This window comes from Platalea leucorodia (assembly GCF_965183815.1).
Source record: "Platalea leucorodia genome assembly, chromosome: W".
Taxonomy (NCBI): Eukaryota; Metazoa; Chordata; class Aves; order Pelecaniformes; family Threskiornithidae; genus Platalea; species Platalea leucorodia.
In genome coordinates, this window is record NC_138859.1 from 32,617,656 (window position 1) to 32,630,363 (window position 12,708).

The 12,708-nt window shown below is 35.9% G+C and overlaps 1 pseudogene across 1 annotated transcript in view; it reads left to right on the forward strand.

Moving 5' to 3' along the window:
* LOC309601926 (G kinase-anchoring protein 1-like) overlaps nt 1–8,207 on the forward strand; it is a 41,334-nt pseudogene extending 33,127 nt beyond the window's left edge. Inside the window, exons 3-7 of the transcript in view lie at nt 165–242; nt 3,695–3,852; nt 5,577–5,728; nt 6,075–6,176; nt 8,070–8,207. The product of the transcript in view is annotated as a G kinase-anchoring protein 1-like (transcript). The remainder of the gene's footprint in view (nt 1–164; nt 243–3,694; nt 3,853–5,576; nt 5,729–6,074; nt 6,177–8,069) is intronic.
* Nucleotides 8,208–12,708: the final 4,501 nt, after the last annotated feature.

Below are 12,708 nucleotides of genomic sequence, written 5' to 3' on the forward strand. Positions count from 1 at the left end.
GGTGTATTAGTTAATACTGTCATATGTCTGTCACACCAGTGAAGCTTTCTGACAACTGTAGTGATATGTTTATTGAAACTGAAATTTTAACGTGGTTTTAGTGGTTTGATCTCTTTCTCTTTTTTAAATAAATTGGAAAGAATATGTTATTTTTGTTTCTTTAGCTGACATCTGAAATGTTTCAAGCAGATCTTGAAATAGCATTGTTGATAAGCAAACTGGAATACGAAGAACACAAAAAGGTATTTGCGGGCTTCATCTTAATGTAAAAGCTGTACAAGTTTGAAGCTTGAATTGTAAAAATCATAGAATCATAGAATGATTTGGGTTGGAAAGGACCTTTAACAATCATCTAGGTCCAATCCCCTGCCATGGGCCAGGGACATCTTCCACTAGATCAGGTTACTCAAAAAAACCCCGTCCAACCTGGCCGTGAACGCTTCCAAAGATGGGGCATCCATGGCTTCTCTGGGCAACCTGTTCCAGTGTCTCACCACCCTCATCATAAAGAATTTCTTCCTTATGTCCAATCTAAATCTACCTTCTTTCAGTTTAAAACCATTGCCCCTTGTCCTGTCACTACAGGCCCTGCTAAAAAGTCTGTCCCCATCTTTCTTATAAGCCCCCTTTAAGCATTGAAAAGCCACAATAAGGTCTTCCCGGAGCCTTCTCTTCTCCAGGCTGAACAACCCCAGCTCTCTCAGCCTTTCCTCATAAGAGAGGTGTTCCAGCCCTCTGAACATCTTCGTGGCCCTCCTCTGGACCCGCTCCAACAGGTCCATGTCCTTCTTGTACTGGAGACCCCAGAGCTGGACGCAGGACTCCAGGTGGGGTCTCACCAGAGCAGAGTAGAGGGGCAGAATCACCTCCCTCGACCTGCTGGCCATGCTTCTTTTGATGCAGCCCAGGATACAGTTGGCTTTCTGGGCTGCGAAAGCACATTGCTGGCTCATGTCCAGCTTTTCATCTGTCAGTACCCCCAAGTCCTTCTCTGCAAGGCTGCTTTCAATCCCTTCATCCCTCAGTCCGTATTGATATTGGGGGTTGCCCTGACCCACGTGCAGGACCTTGCACTCGGCCTTGTTGAACTTCATGAGGTTCACACAGGTCCACTCCTCCAGCCTGTCAGGGTCCCTCTGGAGGGCATCCCTTCCCTCTAAGGCACCACTCAGCTTGGTGTTATCTGCAAACTTGCTGAGGGTGCGCTCAGTCCCACTATGTCATTTATGAAGATATTAAATAGTACCAAACCCAATACGATCCCCTGAGGGACACCACTTGTTACTGATCTCCATTTGGACATTGGGCCATTGACTGTATCTTTTTGGATGCGGCCATCCAGCCAATTCCTTATCCATCTAACAGTCCATCCATCAAACCCATATCTCTCCAATTTAGTGACAAGGATGTTGTGGGGGACCATGTCAAAGACCTTACAGAAGTCCAGGTAGATGACATCTATAGCTCTTCCCTTATCAGCCAACACAGTCACTCCATCGTAGAAGGCCAACAGATTGGTCAGGCACAATTTGCCCTTGGTGAAGCCATGTTGGCTGTCTCTAATCATCTCACTGCCTTCCATGTCTTGACATGTCTTCCAGGAAGATCTGCTCCATGATCATACCAGGCACGAAGTTGAGGCTGACTGGTTGGTAGTTCCTAGGGTCCTCCTTTTTACCCTTTTTAAAAATGGGCATGATGTTTCCCTTTTCTCCATTCACTGGGGACTTCGCCTGACTGCCATGACTTTTCAAATATGATGGAGAGTGGCTTGGCAACTACATCAGCCAATTCCCTCAGGACCCTGGGATGCATCTCATTGGGTCCCATGGACTTGTGTATGTTCAGGTTCCTCAGGTGGTAACAAACCTGATCTTCTCCTATGATGGGAGGGACTTAATTCCCCTAGTCCCTGTCCTGAGGTTCAGGGACTTGAGAAATGTGGGAAGAGCAATTGCCAGGGAAAATTGAGGCAAAACATTTGTTGAGTACCTCAGTCTTCTTCATGTCAGTTGTCACCAGACCCCCATCTCATTCATCGGGGGGTGTGTGTGTGTGTGTGTGTACAATTTCTTTTGTCTTCCTTTTCTGGCCAATGTACCTGTAGAAGCCCTTCTTATTTGTTGCATCCCTTGCCAAATTCAGTTCCAATTGTGCCTTAGCTTTCCTGATCCCATCCCTACACTCCCGGAAAGTATCCCTGTATTCTTCCCAGGACACGTCCCTGGTTCCACTGTCTGTGTATTTCCTTCTTACGCTTTAGTTTGACCAGGAGGTCCTTACTGAGCCATGCTGGTCTCCTGCCTTCCTTGCCTGAAAATTAGTTTTACCTTTTTAGTTTTCTGGACTATAAAGACACCGTAATTTTAAACATTCAACAAGAGAACCTCCCCTTTTACTTCCTCAGAAAAAAATCCATCATGCTTGGAGAGTCTGCGAATGAAAGCACTGACTTTTCTTTACACCTTAGAGTGTTAGTTACGTCAGTGTCTTTTGCATTTTTGCTAACACTTTTTTTTTCCTCCCCTCTGTTTTGTGTTTAAATATTTTAGTTCTAATAAGCAGTCTACATTTTTTTCTTAGCTGATCAGGATGCTATTTTCTGGGTACTTTTAGGGAACACAAGAACTGGCTGCTAAAATATATGACATAGTGTGCTCAGATGAATTTTTAATTTCTAGCAGGAACTTATTTCTTATTTTCAATAAGTCAGGAGCCTATGAAATGTTGTGAAAATACATTAAATTTTAACAATTATGCAGCATAAAGAAGCAAAAATTACATATGCACTTTTGTGTAAATACCTTTGTACAATAATTCAGTTTGGGGGAATACTATAATTATTAAAAATCAGTATTAAATTTCTGTATTAGAAGTTCTTTCTGAAAGTGAAGACTCTGCAGACATAGTGAAATAGCATCTTTTGCAGGCTTCCTGAGAATTAACTTTGTTGAACAATTTAAAGTGCATACCATATCTTTTAAATATATGGTACACATGAGTATAGATAAACAATTTTGCTTTTACAGAAAGAAAAGCATTCTATTTCCATTATTGCTTTCTATATGACAACCTTTTTCTTAAGATTATTTTGGCTAAGAATCAAACCAAGCATGTAGGACAGTGACAATTTGCTAAGAATGTTAATGCAGATGGAGGGGGTGGGGGACTGGCACAGGCAGGGCTTGGATTAAAATGGATATCATGTACCAGCCTGTCTGTTTTCAATAGGAGATAAGGTTGTTTGGTAGAGCATTGCTGCACACTAATAGCTGTCTGACTCCTAATGAATGAGTAAGTATATTTTGAGAGTAAAATGAAGGTATGGTATACCTCCTGTTTTTTAAAGTAAGTAAGTGTTAACCTGCCGTGTGTAGCACTTTGCCTTCCTGTGTTTGACTACATTATACATTCAGATTATCAGGCTTTGGATAAAACTTTATCTAGGTTATAGGGGGTATTAGGCTGATAATTCATTCGCTATTTAGTGAAGAGCAGTACTCTACTTCAGAGAACAGAGTTGATGTTCAATTGCTGATTGGTTTAAAGAGTATAAGGCACCTATCAGAAGCCTGCAAATTACAGGCTAAAATCTGCTGTAGTATATTATAATTTATTGTTTTTCTTTATATAGCTTTGGGAAAAATATTTGGATATTGAAGAAAATTATACCAGTGGGACTTTATTCTTCCAGGACTATGAACACATGGAAAATACTCATCTCATTCAAAGTCTATGAATAAGAAAGAGAAAAGAAAGAACCAGCAAGGAAAAGACAAACCTCTCACTGCGTCTCTGAAAAGTTTTCAGTCAGACAGTAATATAGGTATGCCTTATCATATTAATATATCTGTTCATGAGCTATTCTACTTGGAATTTTGATAGTGTGTATATTAACAGCAAAACGCCCTCTGAGTTGGAACTCTATATTTTTGTCTCTGTTCATTAATACTGTGCTTGAACACTGTCTGTCCTATTAAGTCTAAAAGCTAAAAGTTCATTATATGACAGAGGACTAGTTAGTGTTAGAAGAGGTTAAGGAAAATATAATTTCATGTATTCCTAGGGTGGGAGGTGGTGCGGGATTCAAATACTCTTAATGTGACTTTTTTTTTCTTTCTTATTTTCCTTTGTAAGTAGAGGGTTTTGGGGGTTGTACTAAGCCTGCACTTCATGGGCAACTGAGTTCCTCTGTTCCCTGGTTATTAGCAAGGCACTGTTTGCCTTTCTTCATGATACCGGCTTTTATTAAAATGGGCAAATGTTGAAAGAACTTGTTATATTCATTTTTACACATTTAGAACTCTTTCATCTGTGTCTATAGAGCAGCGATTCCAAATTTTACTGAAGAAATTGATAGAGGCTGAAGAAGAAAGAAAATTTATTTTTCTAAGGTTTTTTTTTAAGGATATTTTTATTTAAATTTTACAATATTTATTAATTAAATGCATTCTTTCTGCAGAATCTGGATAGAGGAAAAAATGAAAGCACGTTAGTGTCTTAAGGAGAGGCAACTGATATGTGCTAAAAAAGCCTAAATAGAATTTAAAAAAAAAAAAAGTGCACATGCCAAAGATGTTGCCTTCCACTTTAACTGAAGCACACGCATATGGTATGCTGCTTTCAGTTACATAGTCTGAAAGATCTGGGAAAAGATGCAAATATAGGGATTGACTTAAAACATAGTGTTTCATCTTCTCTTCTAATGCTTTAGTATGACTCTTTTTTAATGTGACTTTGAGAGGAGAGATAATGCTGAAGAACTCCAGTAGATTTCTCCCCACTTTTCAAAATGCCTTGCTTTAATAGCAAGATGTACAAGATTTGAGTAACTTGTTGTCGCTTCTTTTTTTCTTATTCTTTTTCAGATACCTCATGTTTTTTAGCAAGGTTAAGTCTTAATTTTTTTAAAAAACTAGTTAGAATAACTCTGTTTAGAAAGTAGCTATTTCTGCAAAAGGTATGGTCACTCTCTGTAGCAACAATCAAATATATATTCCAAAACTGACCGATCTGCATTTGGAAAATTTGTACAGATGGATGCAGATTTAGTGGAGTTGTATGTCTGCAGTTCTAGTATCTGAGAACTTAGCAAAAGTTAGCTCTAAGAAAGCCTTTAAGACTATTTGAAAGCTAAAGGAGTAAATTTTGCAATTTGCAGATTTAAAAGCATATACAAAAATATCAATTTTAGTACAAAAAAAAGAGAAGCAAAGTAGATGATAAGATACTAATAGTACTATATTGTGGTACAGTCCACTAATATTAAAACTCTTAGAGAGAAGAAGAATATTTAACAGTGAAATAAAACAAATTAGTGTGGGCATGGTATGAAAATATTAAATTCTAATTTAATGCTTTTGTGTAATCTCATCAGTTAAATGTTAATTGATTTCTAGACTCTTCAATTGGAATAATTTTCTAGGTGGAAGTCACAGTGTTCTCATGACATGCAACATTAAAATATCTGGGTTTTGTGCTTTTCTGTGACTTATTTTTTAAACAATTTTTTTAGCTCAATATTAACTTATGTGTAAAGGGAGATAAGTTATAATACTTTTTTTTTTTTTTGACAGGAACTGAACTCATCTCAGACTTGGTTACATGATGGAGGGTTTTTTAGTAGGCTGGAAATGATGTTCACAAAATACTTAAAAGAGAAAAAAGGAGAGACCAGCTCACCAATTACAGTGGAATGGATAACACTACATCTCATGAATGCAACCAGGCATGTATGATGGGAGTCACTTTGAAGTGAAGAAAGTTGCCTAATGAAGTTTCTTTAATGATTAGAAGACAGCACCTGATTAGAAGATATCACGAATCAAAAGCATGATAATCTTAAAAGAGCATTTAAAAAAATGTTTGCATTCTTCTTTTACTGGAAGAGGTATTTAAATCACTTAGTGTTTGGCTTTTTTAAAAACAGAAAACACTTGTGATTGATTGAAATATTTTTTGCTCCATAGAACATGTCAATACTTTTTTTTATAACAAAAAAGAATAAGTTTCCTTTCCCGAGAATAAAATTCACATGACTGAGTTATTAAGAAATGATACTTGCTCGTTTATAGGAGAGTGTTTTGAAAGATGGAAAAACAGAACGGCTAAAGTGCGAACTTGAAAAGAAAGATTCAGAAATTAAGCAATTGAAAAATATAATAACTCAGTGGGAGGTATGTAGCTGATAATACCTTCAAGTAGTAAATTTAACCTTTTTATACATTTGGAACAAAGTACTTATTAAAATGTGACTAATCTGTAGGGATGCTTTAGATGATTGCCTACAGATTATTTCCTTTCTAGAACAAAGTTATTCCTGCAGTACCACATGAAGTGGTCTTTCTTGGTAAGTAAGTTAATCATCTAAAAGTAATTAAAGTATCAAGACAAAACATCCAGGAATAAACTTTATATCTGGCATATCCACCCACTAGTTGTTTCCTAGTGTTGCTATTTAGTTCACTGTCAGGAAAAAGCAAAGTCTTGATCTAGGACTTGGCAAGACCTTGAACAACCTGATCTGACTTGTAAATTAGCTCTGCTTTGAGCAGGAAGTTGGACCTCCATGGGTCTTCTCCAACCTATTTTTTCCTAAGATTCTAAGAAGCTTTTCTTGCATTTAAGAACAATATATTGTTGGGGGATTTTGTATATTTGGCCCACTATTTGAAGTGCTTAAAGAGAACAATGTATATTTTGTCAGATTTAAGAGGAGCCCTTTAAAGCTGCAGTGTAACAGTAATGGAACCCTGTGTTCTGTTTTACCTTCTCCTATTACATACAAGCAAGGCTGGAGATCAGGTTCAACATATGTTCAAACACGCCAGGAAATAGATTTGCTCATTAATAAATATCACAGCATTGCTATATAGAGACGTGAACTTTGTTAACAGCTATCTTTACTATGTACTAGAGTTGGACTCCCCAAATGAATTTTTTGAAGTATAAAATCATTTATATTTACTGCAATTAGCACTTGATTGCACTTGGCAAAATAAACATAATGCATAAAGAAAGATATTGGCAAGGTGATGATTGTTTATATAGCTGTTTGACTTTATAAACTTTTCCAGAGAGCCTAATACAGTTCTAGGTGGCCATCAAAGGCCTTGCTAAAATGTAATTTTTTTAAAGTATTAAATACTGCATCTATTAAAATGCAATTTCATTTCCTTCTAGTTCCTGTAAATATTGACATTTACTGTTTGTGGCAGCGATACAGTGTTTTGGTACACTGGAGTTGGAAAGATCTTTCTGAACGGAGTAAAAATTAATTAGGGACTGGGGTGATATATTATAAGTGAAAGGTGGCAGCTTCTTTATTATGAAAAAAGCTCTTTCAAGAACCAACAAGAGCAAACTATACACAAAGAGACTTGTGACAGGAAAAATAAGTATACGGTTAAGAGACTTCACTAGAATTGACATTGATGGCCAATTAAGGAAAAGGCTGCCTTATGAAGAAAGTATGTAGATAGCAGATAGGTTGGGGAAAAAAACAAACAAAAATAGGTTCCTGAGTAGAAAACTGTAAAGAGTCTAAAAGGAAAGAAAGTGGGGGACTTCTACTAGTTGCCAATGAATTATTTATGGACATAACTGTTAATTAGCTACTGTAGTAGAGAACATGCAACATTTTTGTGTTTAGTTTTGGTTTACAGTGACTATTAGTTTTAAGTCCTTAACTTGCACAAACCTAGTATTGTAGAACACTACTAATTTTTGAGGGTGATGTAATAAGATCATCTGTATTGCATAATATTATATCAGTTAAGTGCTCTATGGAAGGAATTAATGCAGAGTCCAAAACTTGGAAGAGTTTCTAACTTTGTAGCTTTCATATAACAGTACAGAGGTAAACCAATGAATGCTGCTTGGGAAATAATTGTCATTATGCAATATTTTACTTGTACTTTCAGTTCATGCACAATCATAGTGTTAATCTTTCTTGAAGCCAGCATGTATTGCCTGTTTGTCCAACACGATACTAACAGAGTACTATTTTGATTTGGTAAACTTGTGGATATAAAGCATATTTTATAAATTAACATTCTATATGTTTTTAGGTAACTACGCTTCATGCTGCATTAGAGCAAGAAAGATCCAAAGTGAAACAGGCAGAATCAATAAAATATCAAGTATTCTTATTTTCTGTAGATGTAAGTTTACCTGTTTTTCAAGATGGTCTCAGCTACATCAAGTAATGTGCTTTGAACTGACCTGTTAGCTCTATTTTGTTCAGGTTTTAAAAAAAAAAAATCTGTAGTGGTTCATATTGTAAGGAAAAAACAGTAGCAAAACTAAAGCACAATTTTGGCAAGTAGAACTTTGCCTGTTTTGTGCTTTGAAACTTCTTGAAGTACGCTGGTAAATAAACAGCAAAAGCAACAAATTCCTTTCATACTTTGTCTAACTGTGTGTACCTAGACTAACTTAGACTTCATGGCTTTTTTTTGCCACGTGTTCTTTCACATATTCTATATCTTATTTCTGTATGTAGTCAAGTCTTTGTAGGAGATTCAGAGCAAATTCTGTTGAAACATGAGTGATCAGTGTCTTGCTGATTGTGCATATGCTGTTTTGTTCAACTTGGCTGCGAATGCATCTCATGTTAGTGAATTTCAGTTAACTTTCATATAAATAGTATGCTGCTTAAACTTCTGAGGGCTTAGAGTGTAGTTATTTGGTCCCATGAGAATAAGGATTTATACTTGTGCATGGCTTATTTACACACTTTTGTATTTTTCTTTGACTGTGACATTTTGCATAGTTTACAAGGAGAGCCTATAGTTTATAATGGAAACTTTTCAGGTAGCCCTGTAGTCTTTGGCAAGCAATCTTGTTTCAAGTTGTAACATGCTGTTTGTGTTGGAATGCTATAAATTCATGAAAGCTGACTCATTAAGCCATAATTACTCTTTCTGAAACAACAAATCTTTTCTGATTACATCAAATTCTTTGGCTAGTATTACATGGTGTTCTGTACTTACTTAATCTCTTGTCTGTTTTCCCTTGTCACTTTAACACAAGTGAGTGAGCTCCTTCTTAAAAGTGTCTTGCAGCAGTTCCCAAATATATGTTCTTGTTCAGTCCCTTACAGAAAAGATGAGTGTTTATACCACTAATTTAAACATTCATTCACATCTCTGTTCAGACTTACAACTTCAGTCTTTCTGCCTTCCTCTGCTCTCCATGATTTTGCTAGCGTTTAGTATTTTTCTCTGTAAATTGAAAAGTTTGAATAAGAAAAATAACTGTTTCACAATTAGTTGTAATAACAAAAGAGTAAAAGAATTGACAAAAACCCTTGGTCTTTGTTTCATGCTTCATAATCACTACAAAATCATTCCCTCTCTTGCTCATTTTGCTCCCCCCCCAATATGCTGTTATCTTTACACATCTTTTTTGAAAATTCAGTCTCATCTACCTTGCAGGGATCATCATTACTGCTTTTATTATTCTCTCCTATAATGCTCCCAGGCTGTCCTGGGTAACCCTTCTTATACTACTACTTTTCTTGTGGTGTTGTCTTTAATAACATTAGATTTGCCTTCTTTATTGGAAAACTGCTTTGAAATATTAGGAAGCCCTTTAAAAACAAAACAAAACCAAAAATGTGTGAGTGGGTTCAAAACAGAAACAAGCAAAAAAAAAAAAAAAAGCAAGCAATAAACCAGTGTGGTTTTAATCCCCAGATGTTATCTCAGTTGTGTATCCTATAAGTGCCTTGACTATATTAATTTATATATTGATATCTGGTGTTCAGATGGGTTTGTGTCCCATATAAATGTACTTGTATAATTTTACAGAAGTATGCAGTTTAAACAAATCCTGAGTCTTTATCTTTTTAAATTATACTACTTTAATATGGAAAATAACTGCAGCTATAAAGTGTCATGTCTAGTATATTAGCTAAACATTTTTTTAAATTCTCTCACAGGGTGGGAAAAAAGGGAAAAGGCATTTAGAATCTGACCAGTGCAGGTGATGTCCTCTGCCACCAGATTCAAAGCAAAAAAAAAAAACCAAACAAAAAACCCCTGCTCAACTATGCAGTTTTTTGAAGAGAAATTAACAATTACTAGTTTGACTAACATTCTGAATAATTGATTTGTTGCACTTTCTGCTAAAGAAAAAATAGAAAACTAGTATTCTAGCAAAGCTTAAACTTTAATTGAAATGTGATAATTAGTTTTTCATCATTCAATAAAATTTACTCTTCCATTTGTATGTTTGAATTCTTGCTTTCTTAAAATTTCTCAATTAAGAATACTTCATTTAATGACTATCAAGATACAAATGCATTAGTATGCAAATGGTGAAAGTTTCACCAAACCAAAACTAAAAACAAGGCAGCTCATGCAAAGCCATCTCCCTGTGGCTGAATCTGAATCTAATTAATGTCAACAGTCATTATTTCCTCTCCCTGTACAGCACATCTGTATCCTTTTATTTCCATTGTGTGTGTATACACATGAGTTTCAGTTGCAAGATGCAGAAGCTAGTGCATGCAACTACCATGTAAAAAGAGCTTTTGTATCTTTTGGCTCTGAAAAATGCCCTGTGTCTTGCCTCAGAGCATGCTCAGTAGTAAATAGTGCATCTTGTGCTAAGAGACAAAATTCAAACTTTTTTTTTCCCCATGTGTACTGTCAGTGAATGTGATATGGCTATGAAAATGCAGAATTGTTTGTGCAGCACTGAATTTAGTACTAAATCTTGGAATCTTACTTATATTGGGATAGTTGTTGAAGTGGAGTATTACAGAGTACAAATGGGAGCTGCCTGACTTAAATTGGGTTAGCAAATCCCTATTAGGTACCTGGGCAGTCAGCAGAGAACACAGAAGTTGGAAGGAAAGAAGCAGAGAAGAGAATAAGGAGGAAACAAAGCAATATAGCCGTAGTTCTAAAAATAGAAAATTAGAAAAAAGAAAAAAAAAAGAAACTGTTTTTTTAATGCAATGAAGCACTGAGCAATTTCCAAAGCAAGATATGTATGAGGATGGCACTTCATTGGGAGATAGGAAAGGAAAGCAGGAAAAATGTCTTTATCAATTGATTTCTTGATACCATGAATCTGTTAAACTTTTATGGTTATCAGTGACTTCTGAAAATTAAGAGCATGAAGGTGCTAACAGTGGAATAAAACTTCAAGAAATTAGACACTGTAGCTAATAGTCCAAAATTATTTAAATTTCATAATAATACTGGAAGTCTTGCTGTAGCTTCACTGACTTATTTGTCCTAGGTTGTTGTGGTTTTGTGGTTGTGTGTGTTTGTTTGTGTGGTGGTGGCTGTTGTTCTGACCAGCTCTTCAAAATTCACTTCCAAATACCACATCCTTGGGACTGATGGCACTTTAGAATTGGTGTAACCTGCACTGATACTACTTTTCAGAACTGTGTACTCTGTGACCAAATAGTAACTGCAGCATCTTGTCCTAATAGATAAAACATTACTAGGTGGATCAAAGTAATCTGTCTTTTTAATAGTCTAATTCAAATAAAAAAACTCCAATTCTTTTTGTTTGTTTGTTTTTCATTATCTGCTGTTCCTTAAGAAGTATTTCTTTTCCCCAAACAAGGCTTGTACTTTTAAGATATACCTTCTTTCAATATATTCATATTTGTGAGCAATTTTGAATTAGGAAATCCAGGATATAGCTTTTCCTGAAATCCAATCACTGTTTCAAGTCATCACTAAATTGTTAAATTATATTTAGAGATAAGAATTCAAAGCTGTATTACTTCAGATGTCTCGAAGCCAAAAGCCAACAGATTGGCTTCCACTATTCTTTAAATTTGTCTTCCTGTAAATTTTAAATTACCCTTCTGTCCCTCCTTGACATAGATTTCCCCCCCGCGACCATCAGTAAATGGTGTCTGTCCATCGTCCGTCCCCCCTCCAGCACTGTGGAACAGTATTTTTTCTTGTCCCATTGAGTTTGACATAAATGAAAATTAGCTTGTATAATGCTTGTTGATTAGCAGCAGAAGGAATTCTATTAAAAGAAGAAAGAAGTTGTATTCTAAAAGTGCATTTTCATCTCCTCATAAAAAGCTTATTCTGTTTTTAAGTAAGTGCTAAAGAAATAGAGACACAATTCTAAAGTTGTTCAACAATTAATCTCAGTCCTCCTTTCCCAGTCCACCACTAGATATATTAGCCAAGCAGTCCAGTATAAATTGCAAGGAAATTCTTTAATCAGCTGATCTGTTCTCCACTATGTCACCCTTATTCTTAGTAGTTAGTTGTGTATGACTGTTGGGGAGGAGGAATGCTGTTTTTCCATATCTTGTTCCTTTTACATTTGTAATAACTGAATGTTCATAAAGAGAAAGCTTATTTTATAGTTGTTGCAGCCTGTTGGGGGGGGGGGGGGGGGGGGGGGGAGGCACACACATACACTCCCAGTATGCTTTCTTCTGAAAATTTAGCAATTATCTTGCTATTTTCCCATAATCTGAGTAATTTTGGATTGTGAGTGTATATAATTTAGTAATAGCCAGATTTGTCACTCTTCTGATTTCCAGTACAAATCTTCAATAGTATTCTGCATTTGTCCTAGTTGCTTTAAAATAAGCTGTAAATCGTGTATGTAACGACATATGTAGGAAGACTCAGCAAATAAAGATTATGCCTTTTAAAAAAATAAAATAAAAATTACCAGAATTTCAAGACCAAAGGTAAGGTGACAGAAATC